Source organism: Mustelus asterias, chromosome 14 (assembly GCF_964213995.1).
Source record: "Mustelus asterias chromosome 14, sMusAst1.hap1.1, whole genome shotgun sequence".
Taxonomy (NCBI): Eukaryota; Metazoa; Chordata; class Chondrichthyes; order Carcharhiniformes; family Triakidae; genus Mustelus; species Mustelus asterias.
Genome location: NC_135814.1, coordinates 16,527,417 through 16,550,922, shown reverse-complemented (window position 1 = coordinate 16,550,922; position 23,506 = coordinate 16,527,417). Strand labels below are relative to the sequence as shown.

At 42.8% G+C, this 23,506-nt stretch overlaps 1 protein-coding gene across 1 annotated transcript in view; it reads right to left on the bottom strand.

The window, feature by feature from the left end:
* Positions 1-19,271, bottom strand: part of ralba (v-ral simian leukemia viral oncogene homolog Ba (ras related)) — a 72,256-nt gene extending 52,985 nt beyond the window's left edge. Inside the window, exon 1 of the mRNA XM_078227920.1 lies at positions 19,135-19,271. The gene's annotated coding sequence lies outside the window, so the exon portion shown is untranslated. The remainder of the gene's footprint in view (positions 1-19,134) is intronic.
* Positions 19,272-23,506: the final 4,235 nt, after the last annotated feature.

Below are 23,506 nucleotides of genomic sequence, written 5' to 3'. Positions count from 1 at the left end.
AGTGATTTGGCCTCCACAGCATTCTTTGGCAGAGAATTCCACAGGTTCACCATCCTGTGTGTGAAGAAGTTTCTCCTCATCTGTCTAAATGGCCTACCCAACATGTGGAGACCATGACCCCTGCTAGATCCCTCAGCCAGAGGAAACAACATCTCTGCATCCAGTCTGTCCAGTCCGGTCAGAATTGCGTCAATCAGGTCTCCTCACATGTTTCTAAGTTCCAGTCACTCCAATCTTTCCTCATACTACAATGAGGAATCTAACCTTCGCTGTACTCACTCCATGGCAAGTATATCCTTTCTTAGATAAGGAGACCAAACAGTTAAGAAAAGCAGATATGAAGGCAAATCTCAGAAGTGTAAGAATAATAGTAGGGGATTTCAACTTCCCCAATGTTAATTGGGGTAGGCAAAGTGTGAAAGACTTAGAGGAGTCAGAATTCTTAAAAGTGTGCCCAGGAGAGCTTTTTAATCAAGCACGTAGAAAGTCCTACAAGCGTGGGGGGTGGTGGTTGACCTAATCTTAGAGAACGAAGCTGGGCAGGTGGTAGAGTTGTTAGTGGGGGAACCATTTCAATGATAGTGACCATGGGAAAGGACAGATGTACCGAAAATAAAGTTCTGAACTGGGGGAAGGCTGATATTAACAGGATAAGACAGGATCTGGCCAAAGTGGACTAGGAGCAGCTACTTGCAGGAAGATCCACATCAGACTCATTCAAAAAGGAAATAGAGAGAGTGTACAATGCCAACATGCTCCTGCAAAGGTAAAGAGTGGGACCAACAAGTCCAGAGAACCCTGGATGTCAAAGGATTATTCAGGATTGGCTAAGGAAAAAAAGGGAGGCTTATGGGAATTTCAGGGGCTCAAAACAGTGCGAGCCCTAGATGAGTATAGAAAATGCAAGGGTGGTTAAATAAATTAGGTGAGCAAAAAAGTGGCATGAAAAAACATTGATGGGCAAAACAAAGGAAAATCTCACGGTATTTTATAAGTATATTAAGGGCAAGAGGATAACCTGAGAAAGAGTAGGGCCCATTAGGAACCAAAGAGTCAACAGATGTAGGCGAGAGATTCAATGAGCATTTTGCTTTTCTGTTCACTATGGAGGACAAAGTATGTATAAAAAGCAGGGAGTGGGGACTGTGATATAATTGAACAGATTAGCATGGTTGGGGTGGGTGGGGAAAAAGAGAGAAGGTTTGCAGTTCTCATGCGCTTGAAATTGGATACATCTCCAGGCCCAGATGAGATGTATCCTCAGCTACTGTGCAAGACACAGGAGGAGACTGCAGAGGCTCTGATGCAACTCCTCTCTGGCCACAGGAGAAGTCATGATGTGGAGATGCCGGCGTTGGACTGGGGTAAACACAGTAAGAGTTTTAACAACACCAGGTTAAAGTCCAACAGGTTTATTTGGTAGCAAAAGCCATTAGCTTTCGGAGCGCCGCTCCTTCGTCAGATGGAGTGGAAATCTGCTCTCCTCTCCTGTATGCCTTCTCCAGCGTAGAGCAGATTTCCACTCCATCTAACGAAGGAGCAGCGCTCCGAAAGCTATTGGTATTTGCTACCAAATAAACCTGTTGAACTTTAACCTGGTGTTGTTAAAACTCTTACTGCATAGGAGAAGTGCCAGAGGACTGGACGACAGCTAATATGGTACCATTATTCAAAAAGGGAAGTGGGAAAAACCAGGTAATTACAGACCAGTGAGTCCAACATCAATGGTGTGGAAATTATTGGAAAATTCTTTGAGGAATAGAATTTATCTCCACTTGGAGAGGAAAAGATTAATCAAGGATAGTCAGAATGGCTGTCAGGGGGAGATTCTAACAGATTTGATTCAATTTTTCAAGGACATGAGCAAGTGCGCAGATGAGGGTAGTGCAGTCCAAAATACGTGCTGGTTAGTTGCATTGGCCATGGTAAATTCTCCCTCAGTATACCCACCAGTGCACCAGAGTGTGGCAACTAAGGGATTTTCACAGTAACTTCATTGCAGTGTTAATGTAAGCCTGCTTGTGACATTAATAAATGAACGAACTGCTGATGTATCTACATGGACTTCAGTAAGGCTTTTGACAAGGTCCTGCATGAGAATATATCTGTTTGTAATATATATAAATGATTTGGAGGAAAATGTAACTGGATTGATTAGTAAGTTTGTAGACAACACAAAGGTGGATTTGCGGATAGCGATGAGGACCATCAGAGGATACAGCAGGATATAGATCAGTTGGAGACTTGGGCGGAGAGATGGCAGATGGAGTTTAATCCGGACAAATGTGAAGTAATGCATTTTGGGAGGTCTAATACAGATAGGAAATATACAGTAAATGGCAGAACCCTTAAGAGTATTGATAGGCAAAGGGATCTGGGTGTGCAGGTACACAGGTCGCTGAAAGTGGCAACGCAGGTGGAGAAGGTAGTCAAGAAGGCATACAGCATGCTTGCCTTCATCGGCCGGGGTATTGAGTTTAAAAATTGGCAAGTCATGTTGCAGCTTTATAGAACCTTAGTTCGGCCGCATTTGGAATATAGTGTTCAATTCTGGTTGCCACACTACCAGAAGGATGTGGAGGCTTTGGAGAGGGTACAGAAAAGATTTACCAGGATGTTGCCTGGTATGGAGGGCATTAGCAATGAGGAGAGGTTGGAGAAACTTGGTTTGTTCTCACTGGAATGGCGGAGGTTGAGGGGAGACCTGATAGAAGTCTACAAGATTATGAGAGGCATGGACAGAATGGATAGTCAGAAGCTTTTTCCCAGGGTGGAAGAGTCAATTACTAGAGGGCATAGGTTTAAGGTGCGAGGGGCAAGTTTTAAAAGAGATGTACGAGGCAGATTTTCTACACAGAGTGGTGGGTGCCTGGAACTCATTGCCAGGGGAGGTAGTGGAAGTGGATACAGTAGTGACTTTTAAGGGGCGTCTTGACAAGTACATGAATGAGATGGGAATAGAGGGATATGGTCCCCAGAAGCATAGGGGGTTTTAGTTAAGTCAGGCAGCATGGTCGGTGCAGGCTTGGAGGGCTGAAGGGCCTGTTCCTGTGCTGTAATTTTCTTTGTTCTTTGAGAGACTGGTCAAGAGGGGAAGCGCCCATGGATCCAGAGCAATTTGGATCCAAAACAGGCTTAGCGGAAGAGACAGAGGGTAATGGTCGAAGATAGTTTTTATGACTGGAAGCCTATGCCCAGTAGTGTACCTCATGAATGGGTGCTGGGTCTCTTGTTGCTTGTACTGCGCTAATGATCAAGATGTGAACGTGAAGGATATGATCAGCAAGTTTGCAGATGACAAAAATTGGTGGTGTGGTAAACAACAAGGAGGAAAGCCTCAGATTACAGAATGATACAGACCGGCTGGTCAGATGGGCAAAACAGTAGCAAATGGAATTTAACCCTGAAAAGTGTGAGGTGATGCATTTTGGGAGGACTAACAAGGCAAGGGAGTATACAATGAATGGTAAAACACTAGGAAGTACAGAGGACCAGAGGGCCCTTGGGGTGCATGTTCAAACATTGTTGAAGGCAGCAGGACAGGTAGATAAGGATGGTTAAGAGGCCTATGGGTTACTTGCCTTTATTAGCTGAGGCATGGAATACAAGAACAGGGAGGTTACGATGGAGCTTTATAAAATACTTGTTGGGTCTCAGCTAGAATATTGTGCTCAGTGCTGATGGTCACACTATCGGAAAGATGGGATAACACTAGAAAGGGTGCAGAGGAGATTCACCAGGATGTTGCCTGGGCAACAGCATTTCAGCAATGAGGAAAGGCTGGGGTTGTTTTTAGAGCGGAGAAGGCTGGGGCGGTGGCTCATCAAGACATACAAAATTATGAGGAACATAGAAGGGTAGAAACTGTTCCCTTTGGTAGAGGGGTTAATAATCAGGGGGCATAGATTGAAGGTAAAGAGCAGGAGATTTAGAAGAGACTGGAGGAAACACCCAGAGGGTGGAGCTCTCTGCCTGAAAAGGTGGTAGAGGCAGGAACCCTCAACATTCAAGAAGCATTCAGAAGAGCATTCGAAACATCATAGCATACAAGGCTACGGACAAAGTGCTGGAAAATGGGATTAGAATATATAGGTATTTGATCGTCGGTACTGACACGATAGGCTGAAGGGCCTCTCTCTGTGCCATAAAGCTATGGGGGGGGAATTTCCGGCCACGCTCACCCTAAAACCAGAAAATCCTGCCCAAGGTCAACGGACTACCCCCCTCCTGCTACGATTCCAGTGGCAGGTGGGACAAAAAAAATTCCCCCGTGATTCTAAAACTGCACATAATGCTCCAGGTGCGGTCTCACTAAGGTGCAGTACAGCTGCAGTAAGACATCCTTGCTTTTGTACTCAAGTCCTTTTGCCATGAAGGCCAACATGCCATTTGCCTTCCTAACTGTTTGTTGTACCTGTATGCTTGCTTCCAGAGGAGAGAGAGAACTCCCCTCCTCTTGCATAAAATAGTGTCACGAGATCATTTGAAAGGTGGTCATCGGCAAACATACGCTTTGCCAGAGAGGCGGTTTTAAGGGATGAAACAAACAGACTGATTTAAACAGCGAGTTTCAGAATGTGGGGCCTGGTCAGCAGTTATACCCTCGTTACTGATCTGTCACTTTAGTGCATTACTGAGGAAGCACTCAATTGTCAGATACCATATTTCAGATGAGGTTTTAAAACCAGGCTCTTGGCTGCCTGCTCAGGTGGATACAAACAATTCCATCTATCTATGTCCTGGTGAATATTCCTTCATCTACTACCAAAAAAGGCCGATATTTTCCTCATTCCCACTCTTGCCTTTGTTTAAAAAAAAGAGAATTTTGCTGTTTAAATTAGTTGCCACACTTGCCTAATAAAAAAAGTGCATGACCTTAATTCAAAAAAGTAATTGAATAGTTTAGTGTGTTTAGGATGTCCTGAAAATGCAATTAGACAATATAAATTCATTCACTCTTAAGTAAATGAAAGTGTGACTAAGGTCCTGCCTGAAGTGGGGCAAGTCGAGCAGATAAGTAATAAAGAGTGAAAGTAAACAGCCATGGTGAAGTATGGGGTGTGAAATCTCTTTGGCGTAAACAAAACCCTGCAATCTACTAAAACAAAAAAAAAAATCAATCTCTCAAATTTCAAGCTGGCTTACTAATAATTGGCAATTTAGCAGCTATCCAACACTGCGAATTGGAATGACACATGCCCTAACCATAAACCAAGTACATCTGCACATTTTGTTTAATTACTTTGATTTCTTCTTTAATTTTTAAGTAAATATTAGAGATTTGTGCAGCAACTTACATTTATTTTACTGTTTTTAACACAGTAAGAAGTTCCAAGTCACAGAAGCAAATAAACAAAACTCGAAACCAAGCCATTTTGGGTCAAAGAATTAAGTTTTAAGAAATGTCATTGAGGAGGAGGGGGGTACGGGGGAGGGGGGGGGGGGGAGAGGAGGAGGAGGAGGAGAGAGAGAGAGAGACAGAGAGAGAGAGAAGAAATTCCAGGGTTAAGGCAGAGAATGGTCTAATGAAGAAATTCAGGGCTGCATACGAACACAGTTTTGGAGAAGCACAAACTGAGGGGCTGCAGAGCTGGTAAAGATTACACGGATAAGGAAGGGCGAGGGCATAAAGAGCTTTGAAAACAAGGATGAAAACCGAGCCAATGAAGGTCAGCAAGCACCGAGATGATGGATGAATCGGACTTGGTGTGACAAAAGCAAAGCACTGCAGATGCCAGGAAATCTGAAATCAAAACAGAAAATCTTGGAAATATTCAGCAGGTCAGGCAGTGAAGTGAAATAGAGTTAACATTTCAGGTCAATTATACACTTCAACAGAACTTGGTGCGAAGGATACAGATGAGCTCAAGTTTATAAAAGGTGCAAGATTTAAGGAAGTCACACGGCACGGGAACAGTCAAGTCTACATATAAGAGGCATGATGAGCATTTCGGATGAACAGAGGTGGAAGAGAGAAGGGTGATATTATGGAAATGGAAATAGGTGGTCTTACTGAGGGATGGGATTGTGAGGGGGGGGTGGTCAGATGTTCTTATGGTTATTCAACAGAAATTAAACGGGTTGGTTGGTGGGGGGGGGGGGGGGGGGGGGGGAGAACTGAAATTGAGCTACACGGTATCTTAGAATTTAAATCTTTGTGGCAGAGCTGCTGTTTACAAATCTGGGTGGTGTCAACCTAATACTCTACAGTTAATAGATGTGTGAACATAATTTTGTATATTTGCCATAATTTACCTGTTGGCATTGACAATGAAACATAAAAATGCATTACAGATACAGCCTCTGGAAAACAAACACTAAATGTAGTCATCATAGGTACATGATTTTCTGCCACCTCTGCATGGCCATGTTGTTGGAAAAACAATGCAGCTTTCTTTTTTGGCCTAGAATTTCAAAATCGTCACACTTGTCACCTCCCCCCCCGACAATTTACAGGGTTAGCATCACTAAACACGACCTCTAGAGTCATAACGTGTAGTGCAGATGGAGGCCATTCAGCACATCCCATCTGTGCCTATTATTAAAATTACCACTGAATCTCCTTCTGCCACCATTTTATGCAGTCCATTCCCGATCATAACTTTCTGTATTAAAATTTGCTCCCCTCCCCCCCACCCCTCCTATCACCCGCTCCCAGTTCTTAAATCAGTTATCACAATCTTGTGTCTCTGGCTATTAATCTTGCTATCAAAAGGGTTTCCTGCAGCATTCCATCTGTTTTCAAACCGCAGTAAATTAAAGAACAGAAAATGCTGCAAATACTCATCGGGTCAGGCAGTGTCTGTGGACACAGAGTTAATATTTCAGGCCTTTATGGCCTGTTGCCAGAACTGAAAGGAGTTAGAGATTAAATGAATTTTAAGCAAATACAGAGGCCGGGATTGGATGGGTGGAAGGCAGAAGAGACTGGCAGTTTGGTTTTCCAGCATCTGCAGCATTTTGCTTTCCAAAAACAAATGACAAGACATCAGTAATTATGAATAATTTTTCATAAGAGTTTCAGCTTAAATTGAAATATCATATGTATCTGCACATGGAATTTAACATTCACAAGCTAACATTCTACAAATCAAGCACTGACTTACTGCATTATAATTATCTACTCACTTAAAAATGAATGAAAAACTAACAATTAGATGTGAAGCTTTTTATCACTAATCTCTAGTAACTGCTGATGAGAATTTCAAATCATTGGGGCAGAACAAAAGGGAACGATTAATCTTCTTTTTAAATTTGTGGAAATGCTGCAAAATAAAATAGGCGGCTACCATCTGTTGACACAATGAAATCATATCCGTAACTACAAGGATGGAAAATAAAATCCTGGCACACATCATAAAATTCAGTGTACACTGGACCTCTGTACATTTTTATAACCTACACACCTAAAGTTCAGATCCACACCACCATGCGACCATGATTTTGCCTGATAACTGGGACACTGTAGTCAATGACAGTATCTTGTAACATTCCACTTTGACATCCTTGGCTAATCTCAACTTCTTAGAGGTTTACATTGGCAGATTTTTATTTTGAAACTTACTTCCCTCTCAACACTTTTGTTGTCCCAAAGCAAAATAGTTTGTTGAGATTTAATTCCCATAACTTAATATTTACTGACATATTCACCAACTCAACTTTCCTGCTTAAAAATTTCCAAGTTATATTCCAGATGCTATGGGACAAAAATACTGCTCACAGGATGTGGGCGATTTAAAATAGCATTGTGAATGGGACTACGTGACTAATAACAATTAGTTCATTAAATACAAGACCATAATGCACAATTTAGTTTTTGAAAAATTCTCAATTCACACACATGCCATGAGGTGGCTTGTACAACTGTATATTGCCAGGATTATGTACACTAGGAGTTAGTTAGCATTGCAAGTTTAAAAGAAAAGCAGGTTGACCTTTCAGGCAGAACCCTCCCCCACCCACTCTCCCCTTCTTGCTCAAGAGAAAGAAATGAGAGGAAAATCATCAGTGAGGTTGATTTAGAGGAAGTTTCAACCCTACCTCTGACCATAGAATTATTCTTCATTTCTACTACGGAATTACTGGGAAAGTCTGAGTTACCATCTAGAATTGCATTATTGATCTCATGAGACTCAATATCTCATGCAGAAATAGGACATTTCCAATCTTCACTTGCACTCTGGACAACAGACTTAAAGTAGGAAATAAAAGTATTTAATATAGCAGAGCATTTGGTTCAACTCAGGGGTTTTAAAGTTGCAATTAATAGGGAAGATTAAAAAAAGAGTGCAGGAAGCTATTTTCACCTCAAGTGCTTTTCTATTTCCCTGAACAAACATAGGATACATACAAAATGTGGCTGGAGATACATGTCCAACTACCTCCAAATCAGCCTCACATGGGACATCCTCCCATTTCTCTACCCTCCTTCAAATACCTCAGGTTTTTGCCTGGCATTTCTCTTCTGTGACGTGGCCAGGACCCATGGCTCAATGCTGTGGGGAATCAGTTCTGAATCCATGTGCTACAGCTTGCTGCTCCTCCCTCAAAACCTGGAACCTTGCAGTGACTTGCTGGGCTTTGGCACTGGTGTAATAGCGAAGTTTGCCATCCCAGGGCAAAAATTAAACAAACACTTATTTGTTCAAGTCCCATCAAAACAAAAGAACATAAGAATTAGGAGTAGGCATCGAGCCTGCTCCACTATTCAATACAATCTTGGCTGATCTCATCTTGGCCTCATCTCCAACTTCCTAGCCACAGCCATAACTCTTCATCCTGCTACCAATTAAAAACTTAACTATCTCCTCAAATTTTAGTGTCCTGGCATCCACTGCACTCTGGGGCAAAGAATTCCACAGATTCACAACCCTTGAGAAAAGTAATTCCTCCTCATTTCTGTTTTAAATGTGCCACCCCTTAGCCAAAAACTATGGCCTCTTGTTCTAGAATGTCCAACAAGGGGAAACATCCGCTCTACATGTACACTGCCAATCTCCTTAAGTATCTTCTATAGCTCAATTAGATCTCCTCTGATTCTTCTAAACTCTAGCGATATCGGCCTCAACTGTTCAACCTCTCTTCATAAGACAAATCCTTCAGCCCTGAAATCAATCTAGTGAAACCTCTCTGAACCGCTTCTAATGCATTTACATCCTTCCTCAAGCAAGGAGACCAAAAATGTGCAAAGAGAAAGTCCCACCCTTCATTTATTGTTGGTCCAGGGAAATCAGACACAAGTTAACCACGACATGCGTGTTAGGTCAGAGGCTCACCTCAGAATCAGATGTGACACGAAAGACTGGTTTAATTTCTGACTTGCTATGATGCAAATATGGTTTAATTTCTGACTTGCTATGATGCAAATATGACTAAGAGTACACAATTTTCTTGGAAGTGGTGGTCGCCGGGGGAGATGCTCAAATGAAAATACTCGTGTTGCTTTTGTTGGAGGATGACATCAGGCTTGTCTCAAAGATCGTTAAAATGCACAAGATAGGAAAGGCCCTCAAGTGGAACTTGGGTCTAGCAATCTCGTCAATCTGCTTCATAGGACTCGTCTTCACAACTTTAGTGGCAATGGTCTTAATTTAAGTGAATTTTGTAAGAATCGTATATTGCAAATTGTTTCAACGGAGGATAGTGGCCCCCAATGGATGCATTATAGACACAGGCTTAGAAATATTAACGCCACATTGCACTTCAGGATCATAAGCAGATTTTGAATAGCCTAATTTTTGGTTCCCATAGTAGTGTTAAATTGAAAATAGATCTATATACAGCAAACCCAAGGAGTTGGTTAATTCAGTTGGCCAAATGGCTAGAGTGCAGTGCAGAATATCACCATCAGCATAGGTTCAATCCCCACATCAGTTCTTGGGGACTGCCTCTTTTTGCCTTACTCTGCAGAAATATCTTGAGCTGGCGCCACAAGAACGAACTGCAACAATATATGATAATGTGCCAGTATAGTAAAAACAAACAGGGATTACTGAAATGGACCATGAAAGATAGTTGGTGTATTTTAACAAAACAATTAGACAATACTGCAGTAGTCATATTGCACTATAGAATTTCAGGTCCAACATTGGTCCTGTCTGAAAGCAGAATACTCTGAACACTGGAAATCGCAAATAGAAACAGAAAACGCTGGAAATACTCATGAGGCCAGGCAGCATCGTAGATGGAGAAACAAATAATATTTTGGGTCGATATCCTTTTATCAGAACTGGGAAAAGTTAGAGATGTAAATAGATTTTGCTCAAGGGGTGGGTGGGACAAGGACAAAAGGGAAGACTTGCAACAGGTGAAAAATAGGAGAGATCGAATGACGGGAGACTCATCATTTTCTTTATCCCTGGAGGACTGGGAGTCAGTCCTCCAGGGATAAAGAAAATGATGAGTCTGCTGCCAGTCCCCCCATTTTGTTTCTTTTCTTTGCACATTTTGGTTGTTCCTCTTATTTTTGCCTCCAGTCAGCAGCACACCTGCTCCAAGCACATCATCCTGTGTGTTTTTTTTCTGCCCCATCAGCATTTCTTCTGGCCCCTGTAAAACTGTCATTCAGAATGCTGCCTGACCTGAGTATTTCCAGCATTCTCTCTTTTAGATTATCCCTGGCTATAATCATTCACTAGGTCATCACTCAACAACTGAAAAATTAAGCAGCTGGCATTAGTGATATTAAAAAAAAAACCACCAGTAAAATTAAAAGGCACTAAACTAATTGAATTAAATGCTACAACATGCGACAAGATGCAGAAGCTGCACTGCAGACATGACCTGAAATGCTCAGCATCGAAAGCTTCCAGTCACAACTGAGGCATGAGATGACATAAATCGAGAAAAAGCAGCAGGCAGGAGAGGAGAAAGAGAGAAAGCAAACCAAGTCGCAGAGCACCCAAAAGAATTTGGTCACAATGGTATCTCTCTGGTTTCATTGTCGGGAAGTAGAAAATTTGATTAGCTCCATTTGTGGCCGAGATATCTAATAGTTAAACAATAAAGCTCACTCAGAGGGAGTTTCCTGGATTTTAACAGTGTTCTCACTGGGTATCTTAATAAAATGCACTAGCAATTGGGAGGGGTGGGAAGAAGGAAAATAATGGAAGATGGCAACATGGAAAAATGTCAAACACTTGGTATGCAGCACATCTTGATAGGAACAATAGGATCCAAGAAAGGCAACAGATCAGAAGCCATCATGGCTGTGCCAGCCAAAAAAAAGTTACCCAGTCTAATGCCATGACCCAGTTCTTGGCTTGGAGCCTTATAATGCTTCCGAGTATTTTCTTTTTTTTTAAATCCAAATTTAGGGTTTGCGCTTCTGCCACTCAGGCAGTTTCAATAGTGGTTTAACCAAAAGTCTTGGCTTAGGTACAAAAGTCAACCTACAAACAGATTTTCAAAAAACAACTCCCAGAAAAATTAATGCTTGATCCATTCCACTGTTGTGTAGTCAGCATGATATTTGACAGCAAAAGCAGACAAACTTTGAAAGGACACAAAATTCACAACTGATGGAACGTTGCCGCATGGTAGGTTGTTGCACAAAGTTAAATCTCACAGGATCCAGGGTGAGATATCTAAATGGATACAGAGGGTGGTTGAAGAGGGTTGTTTTTCAAACTGGAGGCCTGTGACCAGCGGTGTGCCTCAGGGGTCAGTGCTGGGCCCACTGTTATTTGTCATTTATGTTAATGATTTGGGTGAGAATATAGGGGGCATAGTTAATAAGTTTGCAGATGACACCAGGATTGGTGGCATAGTTGACAGTGAAGAAGGTTATCTCGGATTGCAACAGGATCTTGATCAATTGGGACAGTGGGCTGACGAATGGCAGATGGAGTTTAATTTAGGTAAATGGGAGGTGATGCATTTTGGTAGACTGAACCAGGGCAGGACTTACTCAGTTAATGGTAGGTTAATGGGGAGAGTTACAGAACAAAGAGATCTAGGGGTACATGTTCATAGCTCCTTGAAAGTGGAGTCACAGATGGACAGAGTGGTGAAGAAGGCATTCAGCATGCTTGGTTTCATCGGTCAGAACATTGAATACAGGAGTTGAGACGTCTTGTTGAAGTTGTACAAGACATTGGTAAGGCCACACTTGGAATACTGTGTACAGTTCTGGTCACCCTATTATAGAAAGGATATTATTAAATTAGAAAGAGTGCAGAAAAGATTTACGAGGATGCTACCGGGACTCGATGGTTTGAGTTATAAAGAGAGGCTGGAGAGATTGGGACTTTTTCCTCTGGAGCATAGAAGGCTGAGGGGTGATCTTATAGAGGTCTAAGAGATAATGAGGGGCACAAATCAGCTAGATAGTCAATATCTTTTCCCAGAGGTAGGGGAGTTTAAAACTAGAGGGCATAGAGATTTGAGAGGGGAGAGATACAAAACTGTCCAGAGGGGCAATTTTTTCAGAGGATGGTGAGTGTCTGGAACCAGCTGCCAGAGGTAGTAGTAGAGTTAGGTGCAATTTTGTCTTTTAAAAAGCATTTAGACAGTGGCGTGGGTAAGAGGGATATGGGCCAAATGCAGGCAATTGGGATTAGCTTCGGGGTTTTAAAAAAAAGGGCAGCATGGACAAGTTGGGCCAAAGGGCCTGTTTCCACGCTGTACACCTCTATGACTCTAATTCCTAGGTTAGCTTCACTGCAATAGTCAGAGAGGCGGATGTGATAAGGGAACAAGTCAGGCCAAATTACAATCTCACTAAATGAGAAACATGAATGGTTAAAATTCCTACAGTCACTGGGTAAAGTATCTGAAAAGATTTTTGGGCAAAATGCTCACCATTAAAAAATTTAAAAGCCAGCCTCCACAAAAGAAAAATCAGAATAATGAATAAACTCTTGGTCCACGAATCGCATACAAGTACAAGGAACGTCTATCACATACAATTCCATTTAAACTAGATGCATTCAGAAGTTTTCATATTATACTGTGCTCACACTAATTGTCTTCTTGGCCAAATCTCTATGCATACCAAGTATAGATTTGCATGACAGCTTTTTTTTTTTATTACACAGCTGTTCACACATGAACAGTACAAAACAAAGCAATAATGCTGAACCAGAATTCAGAGACTGACTGTCCTAAAGAACCAGCAATTCGGTGTGTAACAAGTGCAAACCACAATAGTTTGTCAATTCAGCTCCCAAAGGGACGGTGCAGCTGGTTAGTCATTCAACTTCAGACTTAATCTAGCCTAGGCTGATGTGATAAAATGTAGTAAGAAAACAAATAAAACAGCATTTAATTCAACTCCTTTCAGGTACGCGTTTACAAACAAACTTCCTATAGGTTGGGACTGAAGACTCTGTCACTCAAAAGAGGAGGGTGTGTTATTGCAAGTAACAACGGTCAACATGGCGCAATAAGGGTGCTCAAAAGTTGAGATTAAATGCTCGCTACAGCACAGTACTTTGTTCTGAATTTAACCCAATCCATGCCCACCCTACAGTTTATGCTGCTAAGTGTGAAGAATATTTGGCTCACAGGAGCCATATCCTCCTTGACTTTAACATTTAAAGAAAGCAGCTCACAGTCATTTGTGTCACAAAAATAAATTGTTCACTGGGTGGGGATGTCACTAGCAACGCCAGTATTTATTACCCATCCTTTAGCAGATTGTGGCGAGCTATTTTCTTGTCATGATATGTCAGAGGATAGATAGGAGTTAACCATAATGTCATGGGTCTGATGTCCAATAAAGGGGAAGGTCATAGAAACCCTACAGTGCAGAAGGAGGCCATTCAGCCTATTGAGTCTACACCAACAACAATCCCACCCAGGCCCTATCCCCGAAACCCCCACATACTTACCCTGCTAATCCCTCTAACACACACCCCTGGACACTATGGGGCAATTTAGCATGGCCAATCAACCTAACCTGCACATCTTTGGACTGTGAGCGGAAACCGGAGCACCCGGAGGAAACCCATGCAGACATGGGGAGAATGTGCAAACTCCACAGAGACAGTGACCCAAGCCGGGAATCGAACCCAGGTCCTTGGGACTGAGAGGCAGCAGTGCTAACCACTGTGCCACCCACAGGTCAACAGATTTCCTTCCCTCAAGGACAGTCGTGAACCAGATCAGAAAGTTTCATGGTAATCATTACTTTATTTGAATTCAAATCCTCAGATGCTGCGATGGAAGTTGAAGCTGCATCTGGATCATTCATCCACTTGTCTGGATTTCTAATCCAGCAATATAACCACTATGACAACGTGCCCCATTAAGTGTGTGCTGATAGCAAAATCAGCATGCCATTGCCAAACTTCACAGTGTGTCAAATAAATCAATCTTCAATTAATTCCCAGAAGTGTGGTAATAGATTACAACTATCCTAGGAACAATGTTGTTAGTGACAGGACAGGCCTCTTCCCTCAGCCAAGTCCTGAGGAATTGCAAAGAATAATCACTTGAATCAGAAGGAACATACCTCAGTGGGCTACACAAGCACTTCAGCACCAACAGCAACATTTCTCTTGATAATGTATAACAGAACCATTTCCATTCTTTGCATTTCTAATATTAATTATGTTTATCTCTAAGATGCGCAGGTTAGGTTGATTGTTAAATTGCCCCTTAATGTCAAGGGGATTAGCAGGGTAAATGCATGGGGTTATGGGGAAAGAGCCTGGGTGGAATTGTGGTCAATGCAGGCTTGATGGGTCCAATGACTTCCCTCTGCACTGTAGGGATTCTATGAATATTTGCCATTAGAAAATAAATAGGAAATTGAGAAATATGAAAAGCTTTTCTAAGAAATTACACCAATACAATGGACATGTTTCGGTATAAAAAGCTTTTGCACCAAAGGAAGATCTTCAAAATAAATACTACCCTCCATTTTCTTAGAGCATTCCCTGGACAATAATAGTGTCAAAGGGTATTGGGAGAGTGTGGGAGTTTGGTGTTGAGATAGTATGATCATGGCTGATCCTGAGTGGTGGAGCACGCTGAAAGGACCTACTCCTATTTCTATGTAATATTTAAGGCATATTCCAAGGCAGCATCTTCTACATGCTGACAGAAACCCAGAAGTTGTGCATACGTTGGAAACTTAAATAGTGTAATAAATTTGCTCAAAAAATAATAGCCTGAAGAAAGATTGGTTAAAGCCAGCTGACAAACTGAGCAAAATCAGAGTCTTGCAGCCAGGAAGGTCTAATTTTGATTCTTCATCTGTGCACAGTTAGTTGGCTTCAGCTGGAATGGCACGGAGATCTTATAAATTGGTCTCAAGATCACCAGGGCAACTGTAATCAGAAAGAGAACAGTTCCTGATCCTGACTGCCATTTACCAACACTGCTAAAGGTGTGTGCACCATGCTGCAGGCCAGCTACAGACTCATTTCAGATCAATTTATGGTTGCAGAAACCTCGCTGCTTCTATAACTACAACTTTAGTTGCATTACTCTGCTCTGTCCTCCTAAAGCAGTGATGGGCAACGTAGGCTAATGAGTGGGCTGCACTCCCCCATCGTAGAGAGCCGCAAGATTGCAAATCGGGCTTGTTCACTAACTATGACCCAGTGAATAAGATTAAACACATTTAATACACACCACATATGTTGTAATAAGTGATAGAAAATGATTATATATCAATAGAACTATCAACTTCAATTGGCAAAACAAAATAAACTTTAACCCTTTGGACCTAGAGGGAGCGCACGGCTCTCAGTCAATGGGCATGCACCTCACTTCACTAAAGTCATGCCAGGAGGAAAAAAAGCTCCCTGGATGGAAACCAACAGAATCTGGCAAACCTGTGCATGAGCAACAGTCAACAAGATGTCTCTTGGGCCGCACGTTGTCCACCACTGTCCTACAGTGTGAAAAGCTCTTTTTTAAAATTCATTTTGCAAGATATGGGCAAGGCCAGCATTTATTGTCATCTTAAGTTGTCCTTCAGAAGGTGGTGGTGAGCTGCCTTCTTGAAACACTGCAGTCCCCGAGATGCAAGTGTACCCACAGTTAGGGGGAAATTCCAGGATTTTGACTCAACGACAGTGAAGGAACAGCGATACATTTCTAAATAAGGACAGTGAGTGACATGGAGGGAGAATTGCCAGATGGTGATGTTCCCAAGTATCTTCTGCTCTTGTCCTTCTAGATGGTACCAATTGTAGGTTTGGAAGGGCTACCTCAGTGAATTCTTGCAGTGCCTCTTGTAGATGGTGCACACTGCTGCCCCTGCTCACCAGTGGTGGAGGGATTAAATGTTTATGCAACCAGGCCCAAGCACTATAAAACTGACAGGACTAGTAGGGATTTGAAGTCAAATGATTTAATATAATCCAGCATCCAGTTCAAACAAAGACCTGAAACATTGACTTTTACCCTCCTTTCTCTACAGATGCCGAGTGTTACCAGCCCCCCTCTCTTCAAATTCATAATTCTGCTGCATTTTGTAAGCCAGCATCTTCTATTTGGTTTTAACCAATCTGAACATGAGCAATCAGTCAAACAACATTCCCAATCCCCTTACAATTTCACCTTTTAAAAAAAAATCCCTGCAGGAAATGTTTTACCTCCTGACAGTGTTAACCTTTTGCTGAAGTGCAGTTGTAGTTTTACTTAGCATCTTCTGAAGAGTTACTATTCAGTGACTATTTACAAACTAATGAGTATCATATCCAAGCATAATTCTCTCCTCATCTGCCTGCATGCAGTTCCCAAATTAAGAAATCAAGAGCAGGAGCCATGTCTGATTTACCCCACACAGTCCACGAACAGAGACACCAGTCTAGCTCCTGTACCACTACTTTAATCAATAGCTAACATTTCACTAACTCCCACAGCAGCAAACAGATTTTAAAATTAATACAAAGGATAAGAATAGCTCAAGGACCAGTAAGTGATATTGCAGACAGATAGCAATCACTGGATCGGATGCATTTCACATCAGTTTACAGATGACATTAAACAGATATCCATCTTCGGATTGTTTGGCTTAAGATTACTCTGCAGCATTAAAAAATATGACTCGTTCCACACTTGCGGTGAGCTAAGATGGCCCAAGAATATACCAGTGGCAGCTAAATTCAGGCATTTGATCCTGCAAATTTTTCACAGGATGTGTGAAGTTTGACAACCTCCGAGCACATTTAACAGACCACTTTCCAATTGCTTACATATTTGAAGTAATAAAATACTGGAAATACTCAGCAGGTCAGGCAGCACCTGCGGAAAGATAAGAGTTATCCTTTCAGGTTGAGGTGACCTTTCAACAGAACAGTTCTGATGAAAGTCATCTCAACCCAAATGTTAAGTCGTGTAAAATATACATTCAAAATGGTTGTTAGAGGTCCACATTCAACCAAATAATCCTTAACATTTCACCATATACTATGTACCTCAGCCAGAAACTCAAAAATATAACAAAGATAATTGACAGGAGTATTAACTGCAGCAATACCAAGAGGTTCAATATTATTCAGGATAAAGTAGCTCACTCAATCAGAAGCCATCCATCGCATTAAACATTCACACCCTCCACCACTAGCACACTGTAGCTGTAATGTGTTTTAGCTACAGGGTACACTGCAGCAACTCTCTAAGGTTTCTCTGACAGTACCTATCAAACCAACATGCAACATTAAGGAGAAGGTCAACTAACACGCAAGAACACCACCATCTCCAGGTCACACCATCCTGAATTGGACATACATTGCCATAATAGAGTCCAATTTCTCAAGCTCTCTTCATAGCAGACTGCAGCAATTCAAGGCGGAGGCTCACGACCACCTCACACAACTGAGGGATAGACATTAAACTCCTGCCTTTCCAGCGGCACCTATTGCTCAGAAGTGTTTTCTTATTTTGAAAGATTATTGTGTCAATACCAAGACATTTAAGCAAAATGACACTTCCACAGCCTGCAAATATTCATCACTGATAGGGAACCCCAAATGAGTGTTGGACTCGTTTCAAAAAAAACCCTTTTAGGGCTGTAAGTGATGTTGACCAATTGACATGAATAATAAAGGTGCTTTTATCAGCACGGTGGCACAGTGGTTAGCAGTGCTGCCTCACAGCACCAGGGGAACCAGGTTCAATTCCCAGCTTAGGTCACTGTCTGTGCGGAGTCTGTACGTTCTCCCCATGGCTATGAGGGTTTCCTCCGGGCACTCTGGTTTTCTCCCACAGTCCAAAAGATGTGGTTAGGTGCACTGACCATGCTAAAACACTCCCTCAGTGAGAATTTTGTCATCTTAGTAGCTGCACTGGCCCCGAGTTCAATCCTCAACAGCATACCCTTCACCAGGGCTGAAAAAGGGGCAACACAGTGGTTAGCAGTGCTGTCTCACCGCACCAGGGACGCGGGTTGTGTTCCCGGCTTGGGTCACTGTCTGTGTGGAGTCTGCACTTTCTCCGTGGTCTGCGTGGGGTTTCCTCCGGGTGCTCCAGCTTCCTCCCACAGTCTAAAAAGGTGTGGCTAGGTGCATTGTCCATGCTAAATTCTCCCTCGGTGTACCCGAACTGGTGCCAGAAATGTGGCAACTTGGGGATTTTCACAGTAACTTCATTTCAACGTTAATGTAAGCCGACTTACTTGTGACACTAAATGAATAAAATAAATAATCCAAAATAAAAGCACAAGAAAAATGAGTGGGGCTTCTACTGGATTGGAAATGAGTGATGTGATTAGGAATCAAGATAAAACTTCCCAATTTATTTAGCTCGTTTTACATACTGGTTATCGTGACATAATTAGAACTTAAAAATATGTACACGACTATTAAGTTGCAAAAAGCATGGTTTAAAAAAAACCCAGTTGCCTGCGAGCAGCCCCAGAGATAAGAGACTGAGCTTGGGCAGGAACCTTTGAAAGGGAACAGTGCAACCAATCCTGCTGTGCCAGCCCTAGCCCCGCCCTCCCGGAGGGCCCATTGGCCGATTGGCGGCCAATGGCAAATCCCGATTGGTCAGCACAGCTGTCAATCACGCCTCGAATTATCACGCTAGGTTGAGCGGTCACGGTTTTTTATTCCTCCCTTTTTTCCCCCCTCTTCAAAGTAAAAATTTGTGAATTAACTGATGGAAGCGAGGACTAAAACGGCGGCGTCAGCGGAAGAGACGAAACCGGGCGGGAACAGGCGCGCGGCTACTTACGCGGAGCGCCAGCTATCCGCGGGCGGGCATTAAAGCGGCCGGGCCACTCGGTCACTCCATGGGGCTGCAGCCGCGGCCGAAGCAGACAGGAAGTGACGGCGCGCGTCCCGCCTCAAAAAGCGCCCCCCCTCTCGCTCGTGGGAGGCAGGCTGAGTGGGTGGGCGGAGAAGAAAGGTTCCGCCCCTGTCAGCACCACCCATCAAACTCCCAGCCACCCCCAGCACTGAAATATATAAAAAAAGAGGCAGAGGGTGTGGAAATAAAGACATCAGATTAACCAGCCTCTGTTTAATGAATAGACACAGCTTACATTTCAGTTTGCAAACCTTTCAAGAAGACTGTCACTGAGATCACATTACCAGTTTAACTTTATTTATTAGTGTCACAAGTAGGCTTGCATTCACACTGGTGGCACAGTGGTTAGCACTGCTGCCCCACAGCACCAGGGGACCTCCAGGGGACCTCTGGGTTCTGCATAAGATAAAGGGGCACGGTGTTACGGGTAATGTATCAGCATGGATAGAGGATTGGTTGACTAACAGAAAGCAAAGAGTGTGGGGTAAATGGGTGTTTTTTCCGGTTGGCAATCAGTGATTAGTGGTGCGCCTCAGGGATCAGTTTTGGAACCACAATTGTTTACGATTTACATAGATGATTTGGAGTTGGGGGAGCAAGTGTGTGTCGAAATTCGCAGATGATACTAAAATGAGTCAGAAGTCTCACAACACCAGGTTAAAGTCCAACAGGTTTATTTGGTAGCAAATACCATAAGCTTTCGGAGCGCTGCTCCTTCGTCAGATGGAGTGGAAATCTGCTCTCAAACAGGGCACAGAGACACAAAATCAAGTTACAGAATACTGATTAGAATGCGAATCCCTAAAGCCAGCCAGGTCTTAAAGGTACAGACAATGTGGGTGGAGGGAGCATTAAACACAGGTTAAAGAGATGTGTATTGTCTCCAGACAGAACACATCATGACTAAAATGAGTGGCAGAGCAAAGTGTGCAGAGGTCGCTGAAAGTCTGCAAAGGGATATAGATAATCTAAGTGAGTGGGCGAGGGTCTGGCAGATGGAGTACAATGTTGGTAAATGTGAGGTCATCCATTTTGGTAGGAATAACAGCAAAATGGACCATTATTTAAGTCGTAAAAATTTGCAGCATGCTGCTGTGCAGAGGGACCTGGGTGTCCTTGTGCATGAATCACAAAAAGTTGGTTTGCAGGTGCAGCAGGTAATTAAGAAGGCAAATGGAATTTTGTCCTTCATTGCTAGAGGGATGGAGTTTAAAAACAGCGAGGTTATGTTGCAGCTGTATAAGTGCTGGTGAGGCCACACCTGGAGTACTGTGTACAGATTTGGTCTCCTTACTTGAGAAAGGATGTACTGACACTGGAGGAGGTGCAGAGGAGATTCACTAGGTTGATTTCGGAGTTGAGAGGGTTGGCTTATGAGGAGAGACTGAGTAGACTGGGGCTATACTCTTTGGAATTCAGAAGAATGAGGGGAGATCTTATAGAAACATATAAGATTATGAAGGAAATAGATAAGATAGAAGCAGGGAAGTTGTTTCTACTGGTGGGTGAAAGTAGAATGAGAGGACATGGCCTCAAAATATGGGGGAGTAGATTTAGGACTGAGTTGAGGAGGAACTTCTTCACACAAAGGGTTGTGAATCTGTGGAATTCCCTGCCCAGTGAAGCAGTTGAGACTACCTCATTGAATGTTTTCAAGGCAAGAGTAGATACATTTTTGAACAGTAAAGGAATTAAGGGTTAGGGTGAGCGGGCGGGTAAGTGGAATTGAGTCCACAAAAAGATCAGCCATGATCTTATTGAATGGCGGAGCAGGCTTAAGGGGCCAGATGGCCTACTCCTGCTCCTAGTTCTTATGTTCTTATGCTCAATTGCCGGCTTGAGTCTGTCTGTGCTGAGTCTGCATGAGTTTCATCCGAGTGTTCTGGTTTTCTCCGACAGTCAATCGATGTGCCTCGGGGATCCAACACTGTGTCCAAAGTTTAACAGTAAAGAATAAAATGCCAAACATTCCTCTCACCTCCTGTCAACCATGCGCATGCCCCATCCATGCTAACCCATGTCACCTCATGCTCCCCACCCACATCCAATGGCCACTCATGCCCCACACCCACCTTCTAAAGCCCCACTCTGTGCCACAGATGCCATGGTATACTCCCCAAATAACCCCGATGCTATGTTTAGCCTGTACAGTGTAATCTTAAAGACTTGATGTGGAGATGCCGGCGTTGGACTGGGATAGGCACAGTAAGTAGTCTCACAACACCAGGTTAAAGTCCAAAAGGTTTATTTGGTATCACGAGCTTTCAGAGCGCTGCTCCCTCATCAGCGTTTATAAACATTCATGGTTTGACAAATAAAAAAGAGTGTTATACACAGTCTCAAATAAAATTGCAAATGCATTAGAACATAGAACATAGAACAGTACAGCACAGAACAGGCTCTTCGGCCCACGATGTTGTGCCGAGCTTTATCTGAAACCAAGATCAAGCTATCCCACTCCCTATCATCCTGGTGTGCTCCATGTGCCTATCCAATAACCGCTTAAATGTTCCTAAAGTGTCTGGCTCCACTATCACTGCAGGCAGTCCATTCCACACCCCAACCACTCTCTGCGTAAAGAACTTACCTCTGATATCCTTCCTATATCTCCCACCATGAACCCTATAGTTATGCCCCCTTGTAATAGGTCCATCCACCCGAGGAAATAGTCTTTGAACGTTCACTCTATCTATCCCCTCCATCATTTTATAAACCTCTATTAAGTCTCCCCTCAGCCTCCTCCGCTCCAGAGAGAACAGCCCTAGCTCCCTCAACTTTTCCTCATAAGACCTACCCTCCAAACCAGGCAGCATCCTGGTAAATCTCCTCTGCACTCTTTCCAGCGCTTCCACATCCTTCTTATAGTGAGGTGACCAGAACTGCACACAATATTCCAAATGTGGTCTCACCAAGGTCCTGTACAGTTGCGGCATAACCCCACGGCTCTTAAACTCCAACCCCCTGTTAATAAAAGCTAACACACTATAGGCCTTCTTCACAGCTCTATCCACTTGAGTGGCAACCTTTAGAGATCTGTGGATATGGACCCCAAGATCTCTCTGTTCCTCCACAGTCTTCAGAACCCTACCTTTGACCCTGTAATCCACATTTAAATTAGTCCTACCAAAATGAATCACCTCACATTTATCAGGGTTAAACTCCATTTGCCATTTTTCAGCCCAGCTTTGCATCCTATCCATGTCTCTTTGCAGCCTACAACAGCCCTCCACCTCATCCACTACTCCACCAATCTTGGTGTCATCAGCAAATTTACTGATCCACCCTTCAGCCCCCTCCTCTAAGTCATTCATAAAAATCACAAATAGCAGAGGACCAAGCACTGATCCCTGTGGCACTCCGCTAGAAACCTGCCTCCAATCCAAAAATTTTCCATCCACCACCACCCTCTGTCTTCGATCAGACAGCCAGTTACCTATCCAATCGGCCAACTTTCCCTCTATCCCACACCTCCTTACTTTCATCATAAGCCGCCTTATCAAACGCCTTACTAAAATCCATGTATACGACATCAACTGCCCTACCTTCATCAACACACTTAGTTACCTCCTCAAAAAATTCAATCAAATTTGTGAGGCACGACTTGCCCTTCACGAATCCGTGCTGACTATCCCGGATTAATCCGCATCTTTCTAAATGGTCGTAAATCCCATCCCTTAGGACCTTTTCCATCAATTTACCAACCACCGAAGTAAGACTAACCGGTCTATAATTACCAGGGTCATTTCTATTCCCTTTCATTGACAGAAGCTTTGAACTCTATTACATATAAGTATACCATTCGGTCCATCATCCCTGTGTTTGGTCTCTGAAATTCCCATTCCCTTACTCTTTCCTCATGCAACTTAAAGATTTTCTTTTGCAAATACTTGTTCAGTTTCCTTTTAAAGCTCTTACGTATCTTGCTTATACCACCAAATCTGCCAAGTATTCAACTAAGTCTCTGCAGAAACAATTCTCCTATATTTTCCCTCCTTTTTTGGTGACAATCTCATCTTCACGCCCTTTAATTACTAATTCATGGGCTGGTGGAATTGATGTTTTTCCCTATTTATCTTTTCAAAACAGTTCAAACTTTTGAACACCTCAATAAGACCTCCTCTTAGCCTGAAAAACAAAGTTCAGTTTCTGGGCCAATATTCTACCATTTGCCGAAACCATGATTTATACAGGTCTGGCATTACTGTTTTGCTTTTGTACCCAATTGCCCTTTTGATGGAATATTGGATCTCAAATGAGTTTTTACAAGTTGCCACCTTTTCTTTTTAACAAGAACTTA